This window comes from Mus musculus, chromosome 13, assembly GCF_000001635.26.
Source record: "Mus musculus strain C57BL/6J chromosome 13, GRCm38.p6 C57BL/6J".
In the NCBI taxonomy this organism is placed as follows: Eukaryota; Metazoa; Chordata; class Mammalia; order Rodentia; family Muridae; genus Mus; species Mus musculus.
In genome coordinates, this window is record NC_000079.6 from 5978439 (window position 1) to 5991323 (window position 12885).

Below are 12885 nucleotides of genomic sequence, written 5' to 3' on the forward strand. Positions count from 1 at the left end.
GCCACCATGGTTTGGATAAGGGGAAAATTGTGCTTGCAAAACACAACAGTCTCGGCTGACACCCCAATCTCCTAATTACAGAGCAAGTCTTTAAAACACAAAAGCCTGTTTCAGTGTAGAACCAACATGCTTGACATGTTGGTTACCACTGTCGGGACTCTTTCTCCCTTTCTTTGCAAGGCAATGCCTCCCTAATTACAGTTTTCCTAAAAAATTTTCCACACATTTAGATCCTTTCTCTATAAAGGATGCAAATGGAAACCACCTTGTGATTTTCCTGCTCATTGTCATTCTGACATTCTAAAGTGGAGAAGGCATAAAAATCAGAGGACAGCAATTAACAGAAGCCTGCAGCTTGCAGCCTCTCTCTCATCCTTAATGGCATTTCCCCAGAAAGGGGGCGGGTCAGTGGCCTGTGGTTTCATCAAGAGTCCAGGGAATAGCATAAACACTTTAGCCTGCTCATGCTAAAATCTGCAGAATCAGTTGTGTTTATCATAGAAAAGTTTTGTGATGTATTTTACCATTAAAAAAGTAAACAGTAAAAATGAGTGTAGCTTTGTGCAGTGTCCCCCCTCAGTCTTTATATTATGCTGATGGGGAAGGATAGTCAAGCTGTTCTCTGGGAATATAGGGCCTTCAGGACTATGCATAGAAAGTTAAAGTTTATCTAGGGGTTGTCAATATAGCTCAGTTGGTAGAGTGCTTGCCTACCATGCATGAAGTCCTGAGTCTGATGGCCAAGCCACATAAAATTAGACACAGTTATACAGTTGTATATATATGGGATCCCAGTATTTAGGAGGTAGAAGCAGAGGGTTCAGAAATTCAAGGTAATTGAGGCAAGTCCAGGTTACATGAGACCCTGCCTCAAACACACACACACACACACACACACACACACACACACACAAAGGTGAGAGAGACAGAGACAGAGACAGAGACACAGAGAGAGATTCACACAAATTAGAGTTCCAATTCAGGATATCAAGCCAGGAAGCAGGCAGGTTGAAAAACAGTTGTATCCTTGACCATTATCATGGCTTTAACATGTTAACACAGGATGCATCATGGTACAGCAAAGGTACAATTGATGATGGTAGTGGGATAGACTTAAGAATTAACTCAAAATTCTAGACAATCAAATTGAAAACTGTGGTCATCACCTAGGAGGTGTGATTACTTCAAAGGAGCTGTTGAATGATTTCTAAACTCTATTGCTAAGGTCCCCAGCGTTTCCAGAATTGAGTCGTTGCACTACTAATACTTCCTGCCCATGTCAAATCACTACTCTAGCACTGCAGGCTGGAGAAGAAAAGTGGAGATGTCGCTTAATCATAGAAGTCTGATGACCCAGATTATGTGGAAAAAAAGTTTCAGTATTTCCTTAATATTGTCCTAAATGCACAGATGGGGTTGCGATTATAAAATCTTTTATACTTTCACATTGTCCCCACTATAATTAAGATGAGTTTATATGATGAGACATGGAATGGTTATGGCCATGGTTCTGAGTCCATGGGGCATTCACTGATATTTCCAGGTGCTATCTCCCATGACAACGAAGTACATCAGGGGTACATGTAGATAGCAATAGAAGTAAAGACAGCTCATTAAGAAACAGAAGACACTGTGAGGATGGGGGTGGGCTAGTGAGCTAGAAAGCCTATGCTCAAAAGCACTGGGCCAGGAGTCTCAGGGCTCTGTGAAGTCATTTACAGAACACTAGCCTTCTTTGACATTTCTATACATGGCCTTTTCTCCCACATCCTCTTATTTCTTGTAGGCAGGTGGGGACCAGTTTCCAGCCCTCTGCTGAATGGGTTCTTTCATATGTTAATCCTGCTGATGCTCTCTCCCATGACAGAATGGCTAATCATAGATTATTACTGATGTGTAGCTATTGCCTCAGAGTTTGACCATGCCACCATGCCAGGCAGTTACTCACGGCTCAATATGTTCTAAAGAGAAGGGAAACTTCCCATCCACTAGGAAGTTTCTTAAGGTCAGGAAGCCTCAGAAACCAACCATACACACTAGGGACCTCCCTCTCCAACCGTATCTAACCAGTAAGGACTCCCGAGAGTTTCTTCTATACTAGCTTAGCTGTATACATGAGGCTCAGATCAACTTGGCAAAGAAACTGACTGTAACTTCTTCAAGTGCTGCAGTAAGTTCATGCTTTTGACATTTCTTGAGTTGTCACCCATGCTGGGGTAAGCTTTTGCTGACACAGCTGCCCTTGAATATTTTCCACTCCTATAAGGAACTCCTTACCCACATTCCCTGTAAATAACCCCAGTAAAACTCATTGGTTCATCATCATTGGTTTTAGTGGGATCTTTACTTTGGTGTTTTGTTGGTTAGCAGATTTTTATATACATCTCTTAGACACAATTTTACCCAATACTGTACTTATTTATTTATAAATTCACTAAAAAATAGAATTTGACATAGGGCCAATATGTTGTCCTGGTTCTGTGAAACTTACTTTTTGAAATAAAGTATTTGGACTCCCACACATGGTACACACTATGTGTGAGATCCAGTTCATGTGCCATGTACCTACCTGGGTATGCAGCTTAATAATTTGAAATCTGTGACAGGAAAGGTCCTGGTGAGATCCATCACAAAGCATGATAGTTCCATACCACATACAGTTTTGACACCAGAGGCAAGGCCTTGAGAAGTTATATTTTTGGTATGCCTGTTCTTTTGTGCACAGCAACATAATCTCTCCACTTGTAGAGGAAGCTACCTGCCGACTGTGCACACCCATGTCAATATTGTGCTAATGCATTTTTGTGGCATTAAATCTGCAAAGCATGATTGAACAAATCAGACTTGTCTAAAAGCATTTATATAACTTAAATTTCTAATATTGAGAATGAAGCAAAGAAAAACTATATAGTATAGAAAATTACAAAAATTAATGCTAACAGCTTTTAACAGTAGAACAAAAACCTACAAAAAAGGTCAAAAGACAGAAGACCAAAGTGTGGACACTTCAATCCTTCTTAGAAGGGGGAATAAACTACCCATGGGATGAGTTACAAAGACAAAATGTGGAGCTGAGACTGAAGGAAGACTGCCCCACCTGGGATCCATCCCATAAACAACAACCAAATTCAGACACTATGGCAGATGCCAACAAGAGCTTGGTGACAGAAGCCTGATATAGCTGTCTCCTGTGAGGCTCTGCCAGTGCCTGGCAAATACAGAAGTCAATGCTCACAGTCATCTATTGGATGGAACACAGGATCCCCAATATAGGAGCTAGAAAAAGTACCCAAGGAGCTGAAGAGGTCTGCAGCCCTATAGGAGGAACAACAATATGAAATAACCAGTACCCCCAGAGCTCCCTGGGAATAAACCACCAATCAAAGAAAACACATGGTGGGACTCATGTCTCTAGCTGCATATGTAACAGAAGATGGCCTAGTTGGCCATCAATGGGAGGAGAGGCCCTTGGTCTTGCAAAGATTCTATGCCCCAGTATAGGGGAATGTCAGGGCCAGGAAGTGGGGAATGGGTGGGTTGGGGGACAGGGAGAGGAAGGGTATAGGGGATTTTCAGAGAGGAAACTACGAAAGGAGATAGCATTTGAAATATAAATGAAGAAAATATCTAATAAAAATATGAAAAAAAAAAGAGGCCATAGGGCCTACAGGATGGCCCAGTTAGTTAAGGCATTTTCTATCAAGACTGACAACCTGGGTTCAATACCTGGAACAGTAGAAGAAGAATTTGGAAAATTGTTCTCTGACCTCTACATAGGTGTTGCAGCACGTGCATACCCATTGTTACCTCAACCCACCCTCAAAAAACTAAGTCAATGTCATTTTTTTTGAAGAGAGAATGAAGGTTTTTTTAAAAGTTTGTTATATGAGATAATGTTTATATTGATAAGGTGTGGTTAACTGCACAGATCATAGCTATTTGATTGTTATAAATACCAACTGTATTTTACAGCCCTGGATTCTTATGAATAGTTGATTATTTTAGGGGTGGATCTACTATCTTCATAATCATGTGACACTCATTTTTTGGAATTTCTCCATGATTTGGTATATTCCAACAGAAATATTTGCTATTAAATTTTTCTACAATTTTTATCACACTACTGTGCTGTTTTGCTGTGTAGAAAGGCATCCCCACACACAATAATGACAGAATACAAATTTGGTAGAAATGATAAAGAAACTGAACAACACACTATTATATAAAAGGCTTGTCTCGCCAGACACATATTGGTTTTGAAATCACTCAGTAATTCAATTGGGTTCTTGAAGTAAATCATGTTTTGTGCCATTAAAATCTTCTGAAATTTCATCAGTTGGAAGAAACACCATAAATTTAAAAACTGAAGTTCCCACTATTGCCTTATTGAGTAGCCAATTATGAGCATCCAAATTTTTATTAAATATATTGGTATGGATAGGAATAATAATGTCATCATTTCTTAATGCTGACATCTAAAGGTCTAGATTATATCTAAAGTCCACAGTTCTTATTATGATACAAGAATTCAATTCAAATCTATTTTCTTCTGTAAAAAGCAACTAAATTTTTAGTTAATGTTGATAAAAATGTCTCAGTAGGCTTCTAGGTATTCATTCCAGTGAGCATGATGCAGCCATCTTAGAGACATCAAGAAACACACGTGCAAATTCAGCTTTATATAACTGAATCCATTTTGAATTGTAACTGCTAAGAGTGTTCTTGAGTCCCACAGGTCAGGTTTCCTAATATAGTTTCCACAAATGCTATAAATAAACCATTGGAATGACATGCAGAGATTTATAACTAGATTCTGATACCACTAGCTCCTGAAATGTGGCTGAATTCTTTGATATTCGCTTGATATCATCCAGAAGCATCCCGATTTATAGCGTTACTTCACTCTGATCACGGTATAAGTCCATTTTTCTGGTCCATGCAACAGAGATCAATTGGTTCTGCTGCTTTCTAGGGCTGCACTTCAGTTAACAAATCCCCGATATAATCCAGTTCTTGCGATCCTGAATTTGTCTGTGCCTCAGAGCTGGCCCCCAAACACTGGGGTTGACTTGTTCTGAAACAGCATCGTTATCCTTTTCTTAGAATTGAGCTTTTTACTCATCTGTAGCTTTTTCCTCTCAGTGGGAATTGTGGTTCTGAAGATTTGGACTTTTGAAAGTTCAGCCTTTGGGTGTTTGATCTTTGGGGAATTTTGAGAAGAGATTGTGACTTTCAGAATCCTAGAGTTGAGAAGTATTTAACCTTCTAGGAGTTTTCTTTTAAAAATTGAATATAGAAGGAAATTGAGGATTGTATGTTTCAGGATTGTGACCCGCACTGGGACATTGGAAGGCGGTTGATGCGTAAGAACCGAGTCCCATAAGTGGGAATAATATCCTTGAAAGGGAACACAGACTGTGCTTGGTTTGCTCTGCCATATGATGGTTCAAGAAGACAATTGTCACCTGCAAACCATGAGTGACCTCAGCAGATATCCCATGTTGCTTTCTAGAACTGTGAGAAATGAATTTATTTTCTTTATACATCATGCAGGCTAAGATATTTTGTTATAACAGCCTGGATGGACTAAGGCAGAGCTCGGGAGTTTTCAAACATGATGAAATCTTAGCACTTATTTTATGTTATGGGGCATTCTGCAGGACTTATGATAGCTGAGAGATATGCTTAAAGTGTTACTGTAGTAAGTTCTGATAGTGATGACAATTAGGTTGTGGAGAAGGATCAAGGGATGTGAAATCATAAAGAACTCAGGTAGATATTCTGAAGGAAGAGGATAGAAGATTATGGCTAGCATCCAGTACATGCAATGTGGATGAATAACTAAGAGATAACAGCAATCAATTTTTAGTAGGTAAGCTAAATACTTAAGAGGTGAGACAAACATGTTTTATTTTACACTCTATACACTTTTCTCTCCTTGCCAGTCTCTCCCGAGTTCCCTGCACAAGTGTGATTGTGTGTCTGTGCGGGTGCTTGCATGCTGTAGCACACGTGTGGAGTTAGAGGATGACCTTGGGTATTGGTTTTTGCTTCTGCTTTGTTTCAGACAGTCACTTTTTTCTGTTTGCTACTGCATGCAGTGGGCTCCCTGGCACACGAACTAGGCATTCTCTTACCTTGGCTTACAATCTCAGAGTACGGGCTTTAGAGGATTCCAAAGTCAAGCTACCATGTCAAGCTTCGCTTGAGTATTGGGGATATGAACAGGGGTCCTCATGCTTTGACAGCAGGTGCGCTAGCCACTGAGCTATCACCTCAGCTCATCAACAGGTGTGAGATCTGGAGGAAGGATGTAAAAGATGTAAAAAATAGTAAGGATGGTAGTGAAGGTATAGTTGAAAATAGGAAACACTTTCCAGTAATTGTTCATACAACCTAACTGCTCATAATTTTTTTGTTTTGTCCTTGTCCAATTAATTGTACCATAATCTGATCTAAAAGGCCTACAGAGTAAACAATTTTAGCAAACATAAAGGTGGCCAGAAGTGGTTCAGAGCTTAAGGGGCTACATTCCTTTCACTTTGTACAGCTGTGACTCCAGACGGTCCTAGAAGTTTAAGTTCAAGTCTTTCCTCAGAACCCAGGGTCAACCAAATTGGAACCCTGCATACCTGGAACCACAGTTTTGAGTTAGTCATACGGTAGTTTGAATGAGATATTCCCCATGGTTTTGGGCATTTGAATCCTTAGTCCCCAATCGGTAGCTCTTTTTGGAGAGGCTTGAGAAGTGTGACCTAGCTGAAGAAAGTGCACCATTGGCACTGAGTTTGGAGGTTTCAAAAGTCACATTTTATTGATTCCCAGTCTGCTCTCTGCCTCTTGCTTCACGTTCAAGATGTTAGCTCTCAGCTTGCTCTTCCACCCATCACACCTGCCACTGACACTCAATCATCATTGATTACAATCCTTTGGATTTATTTAATTTTAACAATTTAATTTAATTTAATTTAATTCAAAAAATATTTTGCCAAAGCAAATCAAGGAAGGAACAATTTGTTTGAACTCATAAAATCCACTGTGGCAGGAAAAGCGGGGCCACAGGGTATCGTTTGTAATCCTAAAGAAATCCTTTCCTCTATTAGTTATTGCTTATAGCATTTTAACACAGCAATAGAAGCATAACTAACACATGGCTCCCTCCTTCTATGTAGTTACTACATATCCAAATGGTGCTAGCATCTCTAGACCTCACCATCACTACAGTGGAAAATGTCATTGATTACCTTTCCCAGGATTACTATCACAGATGCATAGGGTTTTTTTTTTTTTTTTTTTTTTTTTTTTTTTTTTTTTTGCCTCCATTCCCACTCTTTTCCAGGCCACTTTCTATTGACGTGTTACTTCTTTCATTGTTGTAATAAAATATCGGGCCAAAGGAACTCAAGGAAGGGAAGATGTTCATACAGCTGTTCATCGCGGTAGGGAAAGCATGGCACAGTACAGTACGTGGAGCAAGGAGTAGTGAGGTGAGCAGTGGTAAGGGGTGAGGCTTTCTGATGACCCTGAGTGGGCACCACACTGGGACATTTGGCAGGGAGCTATAACATGGTGACCAGATGTATGATTAATCTCCATGACCAACTTGCATGAATTTAGAGTGACCCAGGAGACACAGTTGTGGGCATGTCTATAAGAGGTTGGATAGGCAAGGAGGTTTAACTGAGAGAGAAGATCCACCTTGAGTGGCCCCTTCCTTTAGGCTGGACTCCTGGACTGGGTAGAAAGAAGAAAGTGAGTGGCTGTCCAGCATTCATGGCTCTTTGCTCCCTGACTATAGACACCATGCAACATGCAGTCTCATCCTGTGCTGTGCAATGCTGACGACTCACATGATACTCAGGTGTGGAAGCTCATCGTCTGTGCCAGCACATCAGCTGCTCTCTGGTGTGATTTCAGCCCCATCCTTTCGCCTGGATGACTATTATTCACACCAGAAGATGCATCGAAGCATCATTTCCTTTCCAGATGCTTCAAAACCCAGAAGACTTCTCTGCAGGCTCACATTCTTGGAAACACCCTTTAGATACACACAGTCTGTAATAAAGTTTTCTCCCACCCAGTAGGGTAGGCAAGCAACTTAGGCCTATAAACGGTCCCAATAAAAGCCAAGAATGAGTGACAAGAAATATGACTGACTTGAAAGCATATACTTAAAAAAAAAATCCCCACAAACTAAAGTTGAAAAGCAAACAACACAGCTAAAGGAGATGACTCTACCGAGCAGAGAAACTATCAGCAAGTGGTCTTCATCCAATCTTTGCAACTTGTGATTAGAAAATTAGACAGGATCTTCCTGGAGGCCATGGTCACAGGAAGCACGTGTTCCCCAGTGAACGAAGAGATAAGTGTTTAACGTGGTAAGAAGGCATTATTCCATTTTTAAGAAGATGTGGGCGATAGTGCAGAGAAAGGAGCATTTGTGTGCTGCCGCTTTATAGTTACCAAGATAAGGAGGTTTTCTAGGGAAAACGTGGAAAATAAAATAATAAATGCTGAAGAGGCTTCAAACAGGAGGAAGTTTAAAGAGAAAATAAGCCAACTGTTTTTTATACAGAAGGGAAGAGTCTCTCTCTCTCTCTCTCTCTCTCTCTCTCTCTCTCTGTGTGTGTGTGTGTGTGTGTGTGTGTGTGTGTGTGTGTGTTGAATTTTGCTAATACAAACACCAGCACCTTTGTGTTCTAGAAAACTGAAACTAACAGGAGATGGACAATGAATTTCAACCTGGCTTTTGTTCTATTTCTATGGAACTTTAGAGTGGGTTGAAAACAAGATTCGAGCTGAAGCAGAATAAGAGATGCTCAGATAGGGGCAGAAAGAGGTTCAGAAAAGCAAAGGGTGGCCATTGTAAGGGCAGAAAGACGTTGTGAGTGAGTGAGTGAGCGAGCGAGCGAGCGAGCGAGTGAGTGAGTGAGTGAGTGAGTCCAGACATTGGCTGTGGACAGAAGTGGATATGAGAGAGCTGAGCCTATCAGAAATGAACTCATCACAGGGGAAGAAAAGCTCCGGCAGGAGAGATGGGGCTTGAAGAACAATCTGTGAAATAAGGATCAAGGAACTCAGGGAAGTATTTTGTACTGTGAATGTAATTCCTGCAAAAATGGTCATTCGATACTAAAACTGTGGGTGAAAGGGTAACTGTAAAACAATATATGTGACAGATACCAACTACCAACACCCTTCTTGTTAGTTACAGAGCAAACAGAGAGGTGGAGGAATGGGTAGTCACACCTCACCCATTAGCTATCTGAAACTTAATATTGCCACTAGGGCACACCTTAGTGTAAGGGTATCCACCTTCAGGGCAGGAGAGTTGAAATGAAAATATAACTAGCAATGGTAACCTATCTAATCATGTGGAGACAGTGTTCTGGCTTTGAGACATTCTATAAAATAAGAAGTTTGCATCGTTCAAAAATAATGTTATTATGTAGGACAAAACAAAAATGAGTAAGGTGTCTAAAATGCTGAAACCAGTGTGGTGTGCAGTCTTTGATTAGATGCTGAATGGAGGTGACATGGCTGTCAAGGCCATTGTTGGAGCAAGCAGGGAGAGTGAACATGAGCTGGAATTATGTGTGCGTGGCACTGGTGGTATGTGGGGGAGGAAGACCCTTTTTAGGACATGCATCTCGGAATCGGTCATCTTAGCAGAAAGCCAGTGTTTAAAAAACAGGGTTTTCTGTACAGAGGAAAAAAAGTAGGAAAAGACATGTAATGACGAATGTAAGTGAATAGGCTCTCATTCACCAACCCTCTAGTTAGTTGTGCGCGCACGCGCACGCGCCCGCACACACGCACACGCACACACACACATGTTCATGCATACCTTTCCCTGTGTGTATCTGCAGAAACATGAACACATTAAAAGAAAAGAAAAGAGAAGAGAAGAGAAGAGAAGAGAAGAGAAGAAAAGAAAAGAAAAGAAAAGAAAAGAAAAGAAAAGAAAAGAAAAGAAAAGAAAAGAAAAGAAAACAAGACATTTGAGGCAATGGTACCAGAAGTGAAGGAAGGCAACCCTTTCTCTGAGGGAAGGAGAGGATGAGCCCGGGAGACTGCCGCCCACCTTCCGCTGAGGAGTGTACTTGGCCATTGCAAATCATCATGAGGCCCAAGGATGGTTTTGAGGGCTCAACTTTTACTCTCAGTTTCCATAAGAGGAAACGGAAGCTGAAGAGAAGTCACGTGCTGCAGCCGAGTCAGCATGAAAGAGAAAATTCAGTTCTGCCTGCTTGCAAAGCCCACTCCCTCCTTTAACATGATTAGGACAGGCTTCATGTCCTTTGAGGGCTCTATAGAGGGACAGAAGGCGCAGCTACTAAGCAGAGGTGTCAGCTGTGACCTATAGGATTGCTGGAGGTAAGAAAGGAGGACCCAGCTTCCAAGAATGATCTCTAGAACATCAAGCAAAGCTGCCTTCCCGGGACTGTAGCAAGAGGCTCAGGGACCCTAAATCAGATCCCCAGATCTTAACTGAAGGCCACGCTAGGTAGCAATCATGCGCTTGCCTGACACCTAGCAAGCTGTCAGTTGAGCTGATTATGTGTTTCAGAGAAAACTCGCCTCATTGTCAGCTTGACCTCAGACCCCAGGCAGGATCTCCCCTGCCAGGGACCAGCTTTGGCATGGAGAGGGGTTCTGAGAGGAGGGGTGTCTGGGAGCTTCAAAAAGAACAACTGGAGTCAAACCATGGATCCAAGCTCATGAGTTCTATTTTGCTTGATCCAGCTTTTCCAGCCTGCTTCTCCCTATGTTCTGCTTTCTCTCTACAGATTCCTCTTATCTTCTGCTTGCTTGGTATTCTAAGAGATCTCTCTGTCCATGTCCTGCTAGTGTGTGTGTGTGTGTGTGTGTGTGTGTGTCTGTCTGTGTCTGTGTGTCTGTGTGTCTGTCTGTCCATCTGTCTCTGTCTCTCTGTTCTCCAAGTAGGTCTCTCTTTTTATCCTAAACAAAACAAAACAAAACAAACAAAACAAACAAAACAAAACAATACAAAACAAAACAAAACAAAACAAAACAAAACAAAACAAAACAAACAAAAGCTCTGGATAGCTCAACTCCTGCAGAACCCAGGTCCAGTCTTTTATTTTACATATGAATCCAGTCATTTACTCCTTTAGATTATCCCATGAATCAGCATCCCTTGACCTCAGACTTTGATTTTTTAAGGGACAGCAAGCATATTTTTTTTCTTAATATTGTAAAAGAATTTGGAGCTTTGTCTGCCTTTGTTAAGAATAGGTCATAAGATAGTCGGTTGGGACCCTGCTCTGAAATTACCATTTCTGCCACGCCTGGTCCCAACCTTGCTATATCCCAGGCTGACCTTGAACTCAGGGATCTGCCTGTCTTTGTATCTTTCTGAGCAAACTGGCTCATAGTTTAGCTGCCTTTGTTCCTTTATGTTCACGAAACCCCTCATATAATTCATCCTTATTTTTTGTATAGTTGAGAAATTATTTTAAAACTCATGATTTTTAGAGCTCTTTCACATAATCTTAAGAGCGGTCCTGAAGATCCCAGCATCAACCATTTTGCTGAGACATTGGCTACACTTTCAGCTCCTGGACTCATGCTATCTTAGATTATCATAGAGTCACTCACATTAGAAGAGCGAATGTGAAAATATGTATATTATTATACAAACAAGGGTTATGCCCACAGCAGCTGTCCATACTGGAGGCTCACAGCAAGGCCCTGTAGCAGGGAGAGGAACCTTGTCCCGCTGTTTCCACCAGGGCCACACAGAGCTCGGCACTCCCCTGTAGCTCACCTCTTCTCATAGCAACACTTGTCTCATTTTATACCTTTAAGTAAGGCTGTATGCACACCTTTTTGGCTTCCAAGTTATCAGCAGTCAGGGGTGGGAGTAAATATCTGTGGCAATGGTTTGCACTGGTCAAGGTGGTATTTGCTAAAAGTTACAAGGGGAAAAAAGAAAGAAACTAGTGGGGAGAAATATGTGTGTGGGATTTATGATTTTACCAGGGATGATACAGTGGATATTCAAGCAAAGAAATGGGGACAATAGGAGATAAAACGTAAGTGAATATTCACACAGTAGCTGCTCACTTTATACATAGTTGGCTTTGGTCTACTGTAATGGGAAGTGGTGAGATATGTGTATAAGGCTGATATCTCACAGGTATTGCTAGTTCCTAGAAGAAAGGTTGAGAGAACATGTACTTCACAGATTAGGGGGTCTGGATTAGATCCTAGAAACAGACCCATAAAATCAAATAAACTAAATAGAAAAAGTAAAAGTTTAAAAGGAGGAGGACAGAGTTCACATGGGTGAGAAAAAGAAGAGATGAAGAGAAAGCAGAAAAGAATGCGAAGGGCTTGCTGTACTGAAACCTCAGTCACATTTGTCGTCTCTGTATGGTACTGATGTGTCCTACCTACAGAGGCTGGGCTCCATTGTGGTGGTTCTGAACATTCCCCTAGCTCAGAAATGGCACTTGAAGGAAGGCCTAGGGCAGGAGTGTCTGACTAGCTGTCACACCATTCCATCCACTTTAGCCAGTGACAATCTTTGAGAACTACGTGCTGCGTTTGGCATCTCTCAATTAATTCTAGATGTCAAGTCACACCTCACTTCGCTGCTGTAGCACACCCTCAGCAGACACACAGGAGATGTATCATGCTCCTGAGCTAGTGGCTGCATTAGAAAGCCACCAGGATGGCTTGGGGGATAGTTCAGCCTGTAATGTTCTTGTCTTGCATACACAAGACCTAAGTTTGATGCCTTAGAACTGACATTTCCAAAACACAGGCATGGAGGCCTGTACTTGTAGTCTTAACACTAGGGAGCTAGGGCAGGAGGATCTCTGGAGCTTTCTCATCACTAATCTATCTTACTTAGAA

At 41.4% G+C, this 12885-nt stretch overlaps 1 long non-coding RNA gene across 2 annotated transcripts in view; it reads left to right on the top strand.

Annotated features, from left to right (window-relative positions):
• Gm46401 overlaps positions 1-12885 on the top strand; it is a 98258-nt gene that overhangs the window by 62733 nt on the left and 22640 nt on the right. The gene's annotated exons all lie outside the window — the stretch shown is intronic.